The 14,836-nt window shown below is 44.7% G+C and overlaps 1 long non-coding RNA gene across 1 annotated transcript; it reads right to left on the bottom strand.

Moving 5' to 3' along the window:
* Positions 1 to 4,239: 4,239 nt before the first annotated feature.
* Positions 4,240 to 11,600, bottom strand: LOC143694137 (uncharacterized). Its single transcript, XR_013182407.1, has 4 exons — positions 11,296 to 11,600; positions 10,597 to 10,696; positions 5,013 to 5,184; positions 4,240 to 4,553 (listed from the first exon to the last, which is right to left on the bottom strand). It is a non-coding gene; the product is annotated as an uncharacterized LOC143694137 (long non-coding RNA).
* Positions 11,601 to 14,836: the final 3,236 nt, after the last annotated feature.

The raw sequence follows: 14,836 nt of genomic DNA on the forward strand, positions 1-14,836 counted from the left end.
GCGGAGGCGGAGGCGGCCCCAGGGAGGGAGCGCGGCCGCGGCGGGGCGGGGCGGGGCCGGGCCGGGCCGGGCGCAGCGCCGGCTCCTCCGGCCGCCTTCGGTGCTGCTGCACGGCCAGAGCCGGAGCTGGTGCCAGCTGCAGTCGTGTCTGCAAGGAAACTTCTCGTTCATGTGTTTTCCCCAGTGTCCGTGAGAATTGGGGTTTTTTTTCCGCCCACAGTTTAGGGGGTTTGTTTGGAAATTATATGTTCTAAATCAATCTCTTGTACCCTCCTTTTTTTTTTTTTTTTTGTGTGTGTTTGTCTAGAAAATCTGTGACACAGGTTAACGCATTCATATTGTGATGAATGCGTGGAAAAAAAACAAAACAAAACAAACAGACAAAAACAAAACCAAAAACAAAACAAACAAACAAACAAAAAAAACCACCCTGGGCCATATGTCCCTTGAAACTGGGGTTTTAGATATGGTGTTTGTGGAAAACGCCAATCACTTGTTTTTAAAATTTTAAAAGTTTAATAGTAATAAAATGGCTATAAAAATAGCAATATAATTAGAGTAATAAAAATTTTGGACAATTTGGATTAGGACGATATGACACAATAGAAACAAAGAGTTACGGACGTCCGGCTACCTTCTTCTGGGCAGCACAAGCCCGAAAAAGGACACACGTTAACAGAGGATTAACCCTTAAAAGCAACAGCCTGTTGCATATTCATACACTTCATACATGATGCATAAATTCCATTCAAACACAGGATTCTGTCTGGTCAGTGTCAGCTTCTTCCTCTGAATCCTAATGGCGTCTTCAGGGCTGAGTGAGGCGGGAAGAAGTTCGTTTCTTCTGATAAGAGAGTAATCAATTCTTTTTCTCTGAAAGATTTAGGTGTCCTGTGGCTGCTATCTCCCTGCAAGTCCTTTCTTTAAAACAAGTATCTTACATTGCATAGTTTCTATTTTAACATTATGTTCTAACCTAAAACTATATTCAACACACTACTTAAGAGAATTAATACAGCATTACTTTCTAACACAACACATATAATATTCATTTTAATATTTGCCAAGAGCCAATCATAAAATAAGCATTTTTCACGTTTTAAATCAATCTCTTGTACCCTTCCATTTTTTTGGGGGGTGTGTTTATCTACGAAACCTGTGACATAGGTTCATGCACTCATATTGTGATGGCAAGCAATAAGTGCATTCTTGGAATACTCCTAAAATTCTGGGCATTATTTCCCTTGAAACTGGGATTTTAGATATGGTGTTAGAAGGTGTTGCAGAACTGTAAGTACTATTTCCAACTCTTGTTGCTGTTCAATGTTTGGTTTCCTGAGGAAAATTAATGTGAAGATCTATAAGGGAAGTGATTTTGCATTTTTTTGGATACTTGCCAGAAAAGCATACTTCAAATCTTAGCTATAGAGCTATAGAATGCCAACAGTGTGTCCTCCACTGGTTCTGTGCAGTGCTTTGGGACATTTTCTGATGTCCAGCTACATTAATTAATGAATAATCAGTAGTAAGTGGGAAAAGCTGTGGCTGTAGATCCAAAGAATTTGAAAGTTCCTAATCTAATCAAGCAATTCTTTAGAATTGTTCTTTCAGTCTGACACATAGAGATTATTTGCATTTTGACAATATGCAACCTCCCAGACTTCACAGAGTTGGACCAGCTGCTCTCTCTCTGCTGCTCTTGGTGGACTCATGCACTGATCAGTGGCGATCTTGGGGCTGGAGAACCCTCCAGCTTGGAAAAAAAACTTGTGTAGAGCCATTTAAAATGCTAGCATGGCTTCCAAACTAGACAAATCGTGAAGGCCCAGATCTTTGCCTGTTCTTTTTTATTTTTAAATTGAGAAGTCACGGGTAATTAAAAATAAAACAAAACTCCACACCCCATAAAATAACAAATAACAAAAAACAAACAAACAAAAACAAAAAAAAATCAAAAAACCAACAAAACAAAAAACAAACAAACAAACAAAAAACCAACAAACAAAAAAAACCCAAGCCCCTGACAGTTCCAGTATTTACATTTCCTTTAGATGACATTTAACCCTGTGCTTTCTGGATCTAGTAAGAATAGTTCTCTATCCCTTTGCTTTCTCAGGCTGAGTATCAGTGATTTTGTAGGTGTGTGTGACCTAAATGACCAACCATGAAGAAAATGATTTCTTAGAAACACTTAATACTTAGACTGTTTGTCTACATTTCTCAGCAGAGGCAGCCACAGGATGGAGGCTGGTGAACTTCTCCAGAATTCTTCATTGCAGTGGCTACCCTTATAGCAGGGGCTCTCACGAATTACTGAGCTGAGCCTGCCCTTCTGAAGCCAAAATCTGAGCCCTGCAGGTGCAAGTGCTGGAAATGTTGTACCTAAGTAGTAGGTTGTAATGTAATGTATCTAAGTAGTTGCTGTTATTTCACACTTCAGGCTTGAACGGCTGAGAAACCTGGAACACCAGATCCTCTTTCCTGTGGGGAGACAAACACCAAAAGCCAAAACCAATCCAAAATACAACATCAAAGGTCGCTGGTGTTTGATTCCTTTCCACAGGAGGGCTGAGCACCAACGTGTCCCCAGCCAGGCTTTGAACCTTGGCTTCTTGCCAGCCTTTTGTGTCAGCTCTGCCAGCCTGGACTCTGCATTTTGTCTTTGCATGGAATAGGGATCGTTCTCCTGTTTTTCCTGGCACATGGCTGTAAACACTCTGAATCCCATTTTTAAACCTTCTTGGGTAACAAAGATGCAGCTGGGAGCTTACACACCACGGGAGGAGCCCCCAGGAGGAGGAAGAGCCCGACAGTCTGGTTTGCGTGCGGATGTTGCTCACGTTGCCACCATTCCCTCTGAGTGCCTGCAGTCCTGTTCCCACAGTCACTCCTGCTCTTACTCACTGGCAATTTCTGGAGTTTTGCTGCCAGCTGATTCCCAGAGACTTGCCAATATGTTGCCAAAAGCATCAGCATAAATGAAACTCTCTGACGCTGTTTTTGTAGTCTTAGGAAGTAGGTATTAGTTTATTCCAGGCCAGGGTGCTCCACTGAGATGCACACAACTTGCAAAACTTTTCACTTATTTCTACATTTTTAGCAAAGAAGTTAATATTCATTTGTTCTAAATTACACAAATTTTGCATCAATTATTATTTTGTCTTCTATTGGTTATTGATTTCTCACTTCTTATGCTAATTAGTCCACATCTTTTAGTTTTCTTATTATCTTTTTCCCAGACAGGGAGTCTCCAGAACATGCTGAATCCCCTTTGTTAGTCTCTTCTACTTCAACATGTCCTTGGAGGGCTATAAATTCTGGATTCCAGGTGTCCAGCCTTTAACTCCCAAGGGCTTTTTTCATTGAAGCTTATCAGGGTTAGTTCATCATAGCTTAAAGTTTTTTGAGATCTAATAATCACACTCTAACAATAACAGTCAGTAAGAAAAAAACTTAGGTACACTGCTAAAGAAAAATTACACTGCTAAAGACTAGTACACTACTTATAGTTTTTAAAACAATTAATCAATAAGTTAATTAAAATCAACAATTAGGAAAGTTATCTCATTTCCAACAAGTACAGGCAGGAGACCACGGATGGTACAGTGGGATCTGGGGCTGACTCGTTCTCTCTTACTGGACTAAAACCTGCTGCTTGTCTTTAGAGCCTGAAACCTGAGTGCCATGTGCTGCTAGTCAGATTCCCAGGACTGAGGGGCACCACAGAAGCAGGGGCTGCAGCACCACAGGGAGTACAGGGAGCAGTACAGGTTGCTAAAATAAATTAGGCAATACCCTGGCATCCACCCCCAGGGAACCCCATGGCAAAAGTATTTGAAATAGCAAAATGAAGGAAATGTTTACATTTGGACTGGAAAGTAAAGGAGCTTCCATGCAACAGCAAGTTAAACCTGGCTCAGTCCCCAGGCTTGAAGGGTTTGCAGTTTCAAGCTTATGTTTTGGAATTCTTAGGAATAAAAGATAAAATCCCACAGGTTGGAGGAAGAAGGATCCACGTTCATACTCCCCACCCACCAAGCAAGAGGCTGGGTTCTTTCCAAAGGGAAGAAAGTGAGTGCCTGGGTTTTTCCAAATTAATGCTGCATTTGGAACATGAAGGAAGCAAACAAATTTGGGTTTAACTAACAAAAAACACATTACGAAACTTAATAAATAAAAACCATAGTAAACCATATAATAAAACATATTATAAAACATTATAAAAAACATATTATAAAACATTATAAAAAACATATTATAAAACATAACCAACCCAAACCCTCTTACATACATTATTCAAAACACAATTACATAAATTAAGTAGAAAAAAGAAAATAAATGTTAAAAAAAAAGGGCAGATGACATCTGGAATATGGCACATGACTATAAGTTTATGACAAAAGCAGATAGTAAAGCTCATTCATTTTTCTGTTCCATCTTTAAGTTTTCTTAGCCCCAAAATTCTTCTTTAAGTCTTGGCAAAAGACACTTCCTTGTCCTGCAGGTGCTGGCTTCTCACAGAAATGTTCCTTCCTCTCATAGTGGCAGTCATCCTGGAAGTGAGAAAACAACCCAGGCATTTTAATTCCTTTATTTCTAATTCAATTGGTCAGTTCTACTTTTCTGAATATCTGTCTGGTTTGAGTGTGACATTTTTTAATTTCATAATTTAATAGAGGCAAAAAGACCAAACATAGCAACCCGTAAACTCTTACATTTACTAATCAATAAACCTTGCTAATAAACTAAGTAGAAAAGCAATCTCATGAGTTTCCCTATCAAACTCTTTCTACCCCCAGTAAACCCCCAAATTAAGCTTTAAACCTGGGGAGAGACCCTTCCTCTGACAGACCATGGCTTCTCATGTGCATGTTCCTTCCACTTGTTATGTCAAACACCCTGGAAGTTAGAAAAAACAAACCTTCATTCTTAATTCCCTTAATTCCATAAATGCTATTAAACCCAGAAGTGTAATTTTGACCTTTATGAAATGTTGCCCACTATGGGTTTACCAGAGTTTCCTTCTGAAGGTTGAGGTTTCAAGAAGACTTTTGGGCTGTGAGGGGTGATCTTCCTACTGCCCTCAGCATCACTCGGGTGGCTTTGGAAGTTTAAATCTGTTTCAAGTCAAAAGCAGCAGGTTTCTAGCAGAAAGAGGAACAACTTTCATATGTCTCAACCATCCTGCAAAGAAAAGAGGGGCATTCTTTGACCTCTTAACTCTATCTCCCTGTTTTCCTTCCTTGGAAGATGGCAGCTCCTCTTTAGGCTACAACAACCTGGAAATCAAAGAGTCTTTAATTACTGTCCCTTCTGTTCAAAAAGGGAGAGAACTAAAGGAAGAAAATAAGCTTGAAAACTCCCAACAGCCCAGGCAATTACAACATCCAGCACAAACACGGATCAGCCCATGCCAACTTTCCAAACACTGAACAGTTGAGAAAGAATTTGGATTTGGCCACAAGGATGGGCTGTGAACACCAAGCTTGGAAGAAAACCCCTCTAATTTTTACTGCACTAAGTGGTCAGATAAATACATAAGTGTATAGATATTTACCTGTATATAGTGTATAACTACTCACCTCCTCCCAGAGTGAAGCTCTGGCACTAAGTGGAGGAGTTCCTGGGCTCAGCTCCCAGAGCTGTGCTCACCACTGCTGTCTGGGACTGCCCTGAGAGCAGGGCACAGCCTGCAGCTCACACCTGGGTGGCAGCAGGATCCCCCTGGAGCTCTCCCTGGACAGTGGCATCAGTCCTGGTGGGTGCAGAGCTTAGAGAGGCCGTGGCTTTCTCCGCATGTGCTGCTCCCGGGTCAAGCTGGCACAGCTTCAGTGCCCTTCCTGCATGCACTTCTGCATGATCTGATGTGCCACAGCCTGTTTTCCTGCCCTGCATACTGGAGCTCCCCAGGAGCTTCTTATGGGGCTGGGGGGATGGACATTTGGCCCCCCTTGCTGTGGAACACCCAAGTCCTGTCAGCCACTGCTGTGCCAGCTGCAGGCTCCTGGCAGCTCTCTCAGCTTCCCCTGGGGATCCCCTGTTCAGGAAACCAGAGCGGCTCACCTCAGCAGCTGTCTGAAAAATCAGGCCTGTTGTGCTTTCCAGGAAATCCAGGACAGTTAATTAATATTTAGCTGCAAAAATTAATTGAGAGCAGCCTCCTCAGCAGTGACACCACCCCCCCCCCCCTTTGGCTCTTCTCTGTGCCTGCACAGACTCAAGATGTCCAGTCCCACCAGGCTGCACAGTCCATGGCATGGCTATGACTCCCCTTGGGAGCAGCCCATGGCCAGTTTGGTTCTGATACAGGATTAATGATCTGTATCCAGGAAGAGGCAAGCATCCAATGCTGCTCTGCTGCTGCTTGCTGCTACAAACTCCTTCTTCCAGGTTGCCAGTGCTGAGGCTGCTCTGTGCTCTGCCAGGGCTCTGCTGGGGCTCAGAGCTGGCCGTGGCTGGACCTGCTCTCACATCATGTTTCCATTGACAGCTTTGCATCAGATGGGCCCTTTCAGAGCACACTGACTGATCTTGCTGGTTTTTCATCTGAGTAAGACTCTCATCCTGGCAAAGAGATTGATATTAGTTGTACAAATGCAATGGCTGAGAGCTGAAACCCTCCAGAGCTACAGCTGAAAGCCTGCATCTCCATGTGATATTTTGTCTGCCACACTCTTCATTTGTGTCTGGTTGGAAATGAAAATGTGCTGTCTTCCTTATCAAAGAGGACCATGACTGGGAAAAACCCATCCAGTGGGCTGCATTCCATAAGCAGTGCAGTCTTGAGTTTAGGAAAGAAAGACGCCGTTCTCCAATCTCAAGCCGTACCAAAACCCCCCATAAATGGGACTTTGCATCTTTAAGAAACAAGGGACAATTAAAAAGTGAATGTACAACTTTATCACAGGGTGAGAAGGAAGGGTATCTTCCAACTGAATTGAGGTTTTAAACAGTTTTTATTCTGAGAGCCACCCATTGCTGGCACTGGACAAAGCAGTTCCATCGCTGTCACATCTCCTGTCCTCCCTCATCTGCCTTGCCACAGTGATCAGAGGGGTGAGCTGGAGAGAGGCTTGGCTGGGACTAAAAATGGATGCTGCCCAAAGGAAAAGAAAACAAATGAACCACAACTTTCCAAACTTATTTTCTCATGGGCTCAAGTACTATTCCTCGAGATACCAGAAAGATGCATGCAGAAAAAGATCTGAAGGAACAATCTGTACCTCCATCTTCAAGCACCTTGCTAACACACGTCCAGTGCCTGGAATACTTGGCCCATAATTCTATTAATCCATTTCTTAAGGTATCTCTAGCTTGATGCAATATTTGCCCTGCCAAGACTCTGGAAATGCTGCTGCAGTCCAGGAATTTTCTGCTTTCGGGAAACACAAAATATTGACTTAGGGATCCTCTTTCTTGTAGGCATGAGCTATTCTGGTTGTCAAAAGAGATGAGGAGCATAAGCTACTTCCTTCAAGAAGCTAGAGGACAGCCAAGAAATGTTTATCCCAGTAGGATCTGGGCCCATGTGCTCATCTGAAGACCACTGAGGTTTTCAGCACCAAGAGTAGGGAGACAAGTGGTGGAGCACTGATAGACTCAGCTCTGACTTGCAGGGCGAGCAGCATCTACCTTTGCATCCCCTGCACCTCCTATGCTGGCTGGCACCTGCACAGCAGGGACAGCCAAGTGGCACATTCTGCAGCTCCCAATCTGTCACAAAACCTGGCAGCAACCCTGCAGCAGTTCCCATCTACTCAACTGTGCCAGGCAGCAAAAAGGGCTGTGACAAGTCCCGCTCAGTTGTGCCTGTTTTGGTGTCAGAAACCTCTAAGAGGGACAAGCTGAGGCCCTTCTGATGCTCAAAGGGAGCCCCCCAACAACCCCTTCCTTCCCACAGCAAAGTCTTGGACTGCTTGGCTGGGATGGCTTCATTGGGGTTCCTTCACCACCAGCACCATTTCAGGCCTCCATTGCTGGGATCATACTACTGCAGTTCTTTTGCCTCCAGGGAAAACTGAACAAGCTACCAAAACACAGGAGAGGGCCACAAAAATGATCAAAGGATGGAACACTTCTCCTTTGAGGAAAAACTGCAATACTTGGGCATGTTCAGCCTGGAGAAGGCCCTGGGGAGGTCTTACTGGCTTCAAGGGGGTTCTAAGAAAGATGGGGATGGGTTTTTATCAGGGCCTATAAAAAAGGGGAAATGCTTTCAAATCAAAAGAGGGTCCATTCAGATTAAGTCGGAGGAAGAAACTGTTTAAGAGGAGTGTGGGGAAACACTGAAACAGGTTATCCAGAGAGGTCTTAGGTGCTCCATCCCTGGAAACATTCAAGGTCAGGTCAGACAGGGCTCTGAGCAACCTAATCTACCTCCAGATATCCCCACTCATAGTGGGGAAGTTGGACTACATGACCTGTAAAGGTCTCTTCCAACCCAAACCATTCTATGATTCTACTCAGTTTTCTCTTGAAAACCACCCAGACTGGGCATTACTATGAGGGGCAGTTCATCTGATGCCTTTGAGTTTAGCTGATGGGAAAACCGATCCGTTGGAGAGCTGTTTCACTTGCAGCTGCCTTGTGTTGTACCTGCAGGAGCTGTTTAGCAGACCATGAAGTGTCTGCAAGCAACAGATCAGAAAGTCCTGGAACACAGCAGACAGCTGCTCAGTGTTCTCCAGCTTTGGTATCCCTCTCTTAGCTATGAGATCCAGAGCCTAGAGAAAAAAGAAGCACCAAGGCTCCACCTCTTTCTTTCATATCCCTAACTGCTCACACAGACCCCATTTTTCAAGCTCCAGCCTCCAGTGGCAGTTTCTTCCCCAGCAGAGGGTTAGAGATGATTTTTCTGCACCAACAAAAAGACCCACAAAATAGCAGCCACAGCTATTCCAATATGCAAATCATCTTGCCTTGACAGCTGATTTCATGGGCTGACCAAGTTAGTAGGAGCTATGTCAGCCAAAAGCACATTTTGCTGCCCTGAGGATTGACTTTATAGGTTTTGCAGGCTCTTTTAAAGAGTTAATTTGGTCTTACCACATTATTTCCAAGCACTGTTACATACAATTCATCTCTGCAGTGCTCACTGCTCTCTAAAGCATAGCTTCCATTTTAAAAAAGGTCAAATTTTTTGCTCTCTTCCTGATAAAAATGCTAACCAGATGTCAAAAAGGAGATCCATCAACTTATTCCTTGCTTAAAGGAACAGAAACATTTGGAACTTCAGTTCAACACAAGCACATTTAGTTACATCCACAAATATTTTATAATGGAAATGGCTGCTCAGGCAGACAGGAGATACCTGCAACTCTGTCTTTCATCAGGCTCCAAATTCTCAATCAGCTTCACATCCATGGTCAAAGAAAAACTTTTAATGGTCTAATCAGAAAAAGAAATACGGTAACTCTCCAGATAATATCCCTATGGTAACTCTCTGCTAATTTTGATACTCAAGTGAATGCATTAATGAAGCTAATCCCTCTGCTAAAACATACTTTAAAAAATGATTTGGTAATGAATAATTAAGGCATTTCTAGAACCACCAGGTAAGGCTCAGGTAAGTAATTGGCAGTGATGCAAGACTGAAAGGGGTTCTGTGCCTGCAGACACAATTGAAATGCTTTTCATACAAATTCCCCAGTTTTAGAAACTTGCCACTGAACATTTCTTCTCATTCTGAGACACAGCTCAAGAAGAATTCAAAAAGTGCCTGAGAAATTCAAAGCATCACTGAAGGCCAAAATGGGACATTTTTCAGTGGGAATATGTCACTCCTCTTATGAGGTTCTCCCATTGATTCAACTAAAGCTACATCAGATGCTGATGTGCTCCAAGGACAGCTATTGGTAGATGGGCCTTGATTGAACTAGTCCAAGCTGATGTGAGTGGGATTTTGTCTCTTGGGAGACAGAGCCTGGAACAGATTAGAGAGACAATGGCATCTGCTAGTATTTGCACCCTACCTTGAGAGGAATTTCCTTAGAGTAAGGTGGTTCTCCTTGCAGCATTTCTATCACCACAACACCAAGGGACCAAATATCTGCTTTGATCCCATATGTATCCTTATTCACATATTCTGGTGCCATTCAGTGAGCTTTCCCAACCATTGAACTCCACTTGCTCTGCTCAGAAGTCATCTGAGCAGAGCAGATGGACAAAATCAGCTCAGGAGGAAACCCAGTGTTGTTAAGCCAGCTTGAATTAAGAAACCAAGTTAAAGAATTTCCCACTCTGAGTCTGAGAATGTGGAGTTGACTCTAGCTGGAAAAGTGGCCATGCTCTGATTCCTCAAGGCTGTCACTGAGGAAATTTGGAATCACTTTTAGAAACTTCCATGTTTCACTCAGTGGCTTTTATTCACTTGAAGTTTAAGACTGTAAGTCCCACCGTGCTCTGGAAGGGTCACACACAAACCAAAGCCATTCCTGACACCTTGTTTCTCTCAAGCCCTCTCTGCACGGGGCAGCTGCACTCTTGGCTTGCAGCAGTGCACTCCCACAGACACTGCTCTTGGAGAACTGGTTGAGAGTCTTAAGCAGCCCCACACCCCACAGCCCAGGAATGCTGTGCCTGACCAAGAATACCTACCCTGTTTGACAGATCCATCCATTCCAAGAACAATGTTTTCACTTTTTACATCTCTATGAATCACAAGGTTGGAGTAAAAGGAACTTAGTGCTTGCAGGCACTGGTAGATAAAAAACAAACAGGACAGTAAAGATTAATGGCCTGAGTTCACCACTAAGAAAGAACCTCACTTCTAGCTGAAAGGTAAGTAGTGGCAGAACATGGTGTTGTCAACAGAAAGAGTCTTTTGCTTCATCAGTAGTAGAGCAGTATCTTTCTAGGTGAAGACTTACTACCTCTTGAAAGAGAAATGGCAATTGTAGTTACAGACTGTCCCCTGCAAACACAGACAGAATGACTGCTGCTGCAGGGCGTGGGGTCTCTTTGTCCAGGTGACAAAAAAGGGTTTGCTGTTAGTTTAAAATTCTGCTACCAGCATATTTGCTTTTACAGGCAAGAAATGTAATACAGACAGGCTCCAGGCAAATGCTCAAAGAGGCAAAGTTGAGAAAATTAATTAATTATTTTTAAAAAGACAGTACCACAACAGTTGTGCTGTACCTGTGCTGGCAGGTCTTTCACCTAAGACACTCCTGCTTCTCCACATCGCCAAAGCAACACAGTAACAAAGCTTTGAATATGAAATCACTCCTGTTCTTAACACCTGTGGAGAAGTACCAGCCTGCCCAAACAATCAGAAGTACCAGTGGCATCCCTTACCTCTCAGCAGATGGTTGCCATCTCTCCTTCAGCCATATGGACTTCTTTAATGACACTGCTTAAAGGTCCTCCATCCATGTATTCTGTAGTAAACCCCATAGATTTAGGAAAAGCACCATGGAGAGTATGAACAATAGGAATGCTGAAACAGCAAAAGAAAATTCCTGTTTCCCTGTTCTCCGCCCTTAAAATATCTCTGTAACCCTATAAGGCAATGTCATGTTAACCCCTTACCCATTGGTCAAGCTTGGATCCTTTCCAACCCTATAAAAGAAGCATACTGTACCCCATTAGTGGAGAAAGAAGAAGAGCAGAGACCCTTCACGGACCTCACCAAATAAAGCCATCTCCGTGGAACAGCCTGCGCCTTCTCCTTCTCCTCTCTCTCCGTCTGCTGCAGCCTCCAGCCCAGGGCACCACTACCTAGCAAGCAGAGCTGAAATCCTGAGAGCTTGTAATCACTATAGAGCTGATAATCACCATGCTTGCTAGATGGTAGCCCTGCGGCCTTGGCATGAGCGAGCTAGCTTCGGGCACCCGGTCCCTACCCAGGGACTGAGCTCCTGAGCCCTATTGCTCTGCTTTATGATAACGCCAATGAGAGGTTATTAAAGTGTCACCCAGCGACTTCGGACCCCCCAGAGGCGATATCCATCGCTTGAGCAACGAAGCCCCCCTGGGGTTTTCTGTGATTGCCTGTTTGGGAAGCCGCTCCTTCTGTGAAGGGACTTTTCGTTTTAGAAAATCCTATCCCCAGGAGGGTCAGTTCGACACTCAAAATTTACATCTGAACGAGAGAAAGTTCCGAGAAGAACTGACGCAGCAGACCCCTTCCACAGATCTTGGACCCCAGGAACTGTAAGTATTAGCTAATATTGCGCGCATAACTTCGGGGCTCTAAAATTTTTTTTCGGTTTTTTTTCCTTTTTTTTTTGCGTTTTTTCTGCTGGAAGGGCTAACCATTAACATGGGTACAAATTTTAGCACATTAAAACTAAGTAAAACCGAGAGAGAGATATATTTAACTATTTTAGAAATCTTATCTGCTAACAACTTCTCCTTTTCTAAAGGCAAGCTCTCAAAAACTAACCTTAAAAAATTTGTAACTTGGATTATTTCGCAATACCCTGATACTGATAAGAAAGCAGTCATTGAAAATTCGTTTTGGGATATGATCGGGACCACAATATATATCTCCCAAACAAACCAGGATTTCTCTGTAACTAATTATTTGCCTTTATTCCATATAATAACTAAAACTGTTGAAAGATTTAACAGAGAAAAGATTTTGCAGTCGGTAACAGACACTTCCTCTTCAAATACTAATGAGATTGATAAGGACTCAGAGGAATGTCACTCGCATATCTCACATCAGCCCCTAGGTCCTAAAGTCCCTCTCGCCTCCGTTACTCCTAAAGCAGAGGTTACGCTGCCCACCACGGTTCCCCCCCCAACATCCTCCACTCCTGCAGGACCTGCGCTGCCCAACTCCGCAAATCCTGTCTTATCTATAACTGCATACATCCTCCCTAACCCCAGCTCGGCTTCCTCCTTGCTTCCGGTCCCGGGGGTCCCTTTTCCTGCCTCTGCCGCCCCCTCCACCCCTGCGTCGGCTCTGCCCCCCTCCGCTGCGTACCCCCCCACCCCCGCCCTAGTGTCCCCCACCATCCCTCCCATCGCCGCCGCTCCCCCCGCTCCCCTCACCACGGCTCCGACCGGCCCGGCCCCTCCCGACGGCTCCCTGACCTTCACCCCCGCCGCTCCCGAGCCCGTGTCCATCCCCGCTGCCTCCCCCTGCTCCCTGCCTGCCACAGCAGGGACACCTCACACAAGTACAGTCCCACCACAGCACCCCGTAACCGCGGCACCCCAGACCGGTCCCACTGCCTGCCTCCCCCCACTCCCCCCATGCCCGCACCCCCACCCCGCCCATCCCCCCTGCCCCCACCACGCGTCCCCCCAACCCCCGGCCCACCCTCAATGCCACCCCAATGGAATCCCAGACACCCTCCACGGTGCTACCCCCCCCACCCAGTCCTGTGTGTGCTGTGCTGCCATCCCAGCTCCATTGGCGCCTCCCCCTACCCAGGTCATGCCATGTCTCCCCCCCCAGCCATTGAAACCTTTGAAAAACGCTTCTAAACGAAAAAAGCGTAAGTCACGGATAGCAACCCCGCCTCAGTCCTCCTCAGAGGACCAGAGCTCTTGCAGTGAATCTGATTCTGATACGGTCCACACGGATCCATGGGCTCTTATTAAAATAGAAGCGATCAAAGTTGGGGACTGGGAGCTGGCACAGAAAATTAATGCTTTCCCAGTAGAAGATAAGCAAGGATGGAATGGTGGCAAGTCCACTATAAAGACATGGAAGGCTAACTCAAATAAGGAACTAGTGCAATTAAGAAATATAGCCAAAGAACATGGGCGAAGCTCACATATTTTTAGAAATTTCTTAGAAGCCATGTTCTCAGCACATGTCTTACTTCCCCACAATATAAAAAATATTTCACACTGCCTCCTGTCCCCAGCAGAACATATGTTATGGGACAGGCATTGGAAAAGACATTTAAAAACATTATCAGATTCATATTCTGCGGATGCTTATAAGACAAATTTTACGGTAGTCCAACTAGCTGGTGAAGGTGACTTACAGAAACCAGCAGACCAATTGGAAACCTTGAATAAAGAGGCACTGCAGGACATCGCTTTCACAGCAAAAACCTCTTTACTTCTCGTGCATGATGAGTTAATGCCAACAATGCATTTTTCTACTATTAAACAAGGGATAGATGAAAGTTTTATCAAATTTGTGGACAGACTTAGAGATGCTCTGGAGAAACAGACAAAGAGCACAGAGGCAAGGAAGGAACTCTTATGTAAACTTGCCTTGAGTAACTCAAATGAAAAATGCAAAGCCATTTTGAGGTCTCTACCCATGGATACAGACCCCACCATAGAGCAAATGCTGGAATGCTGTACATGTTACATGTCCACTGAAAATACAGTGGCCCAAGCAGTTGCCAAAGGTATTGCTGAAGGAGTTTCTGGGGCATGTGCAGTCATAGCTTCTAAAGACCAAGCTAAATGCTATTACTGTGGGGATCTTGGACATTATATAAAGGACTGCCCAGAGAGATCACACCCCCGATACCACCGTAACAATTACCAAAGACCCCAGAATCAGCAGCGTTACCAGCAGCGTCCATTAAACTCCTTGCGCCGCCCGGTTGAGCCCCGGGCACTGACAACAAATCAAAGGCCACCCAGACCCAACCACGCACCATCCCAGGACATTCCGGACCACAAGAAGAGGATCCAACACACAGGGCAACCCAGATGGGAACCCGCCGTCAAGTGGTAACTGCTTTGTCCAGTGACTTTAATAATGAGAATGTTCACCGTGTTCCCACAGGCAAATATGGGCCAAAAGGTGGTCCTTCGCACATTTTAATTATAGGTGACTCTCTTAATAGCCCAAAGGAGATCTTCTTTGTTCCAGAGGTGCTGACAGTGCAGCCAGGACAAGAGATTCTTGTCCAGG

Source organism: Agelaius phoeniceus, chromosome 1, assembly GCF_051311805.1.
Source record: "Agelaius phoeniceus isolate bAgePho1 chromosome 1, bAgePho1.hap1, whole genome shotgun sequence".
Lineage (NCBI taxonomy): Eukaryota > Metazoa > Chordata > Aves > Passeriformes > Icteridae > Agelaius > Agelaius phoeniceus.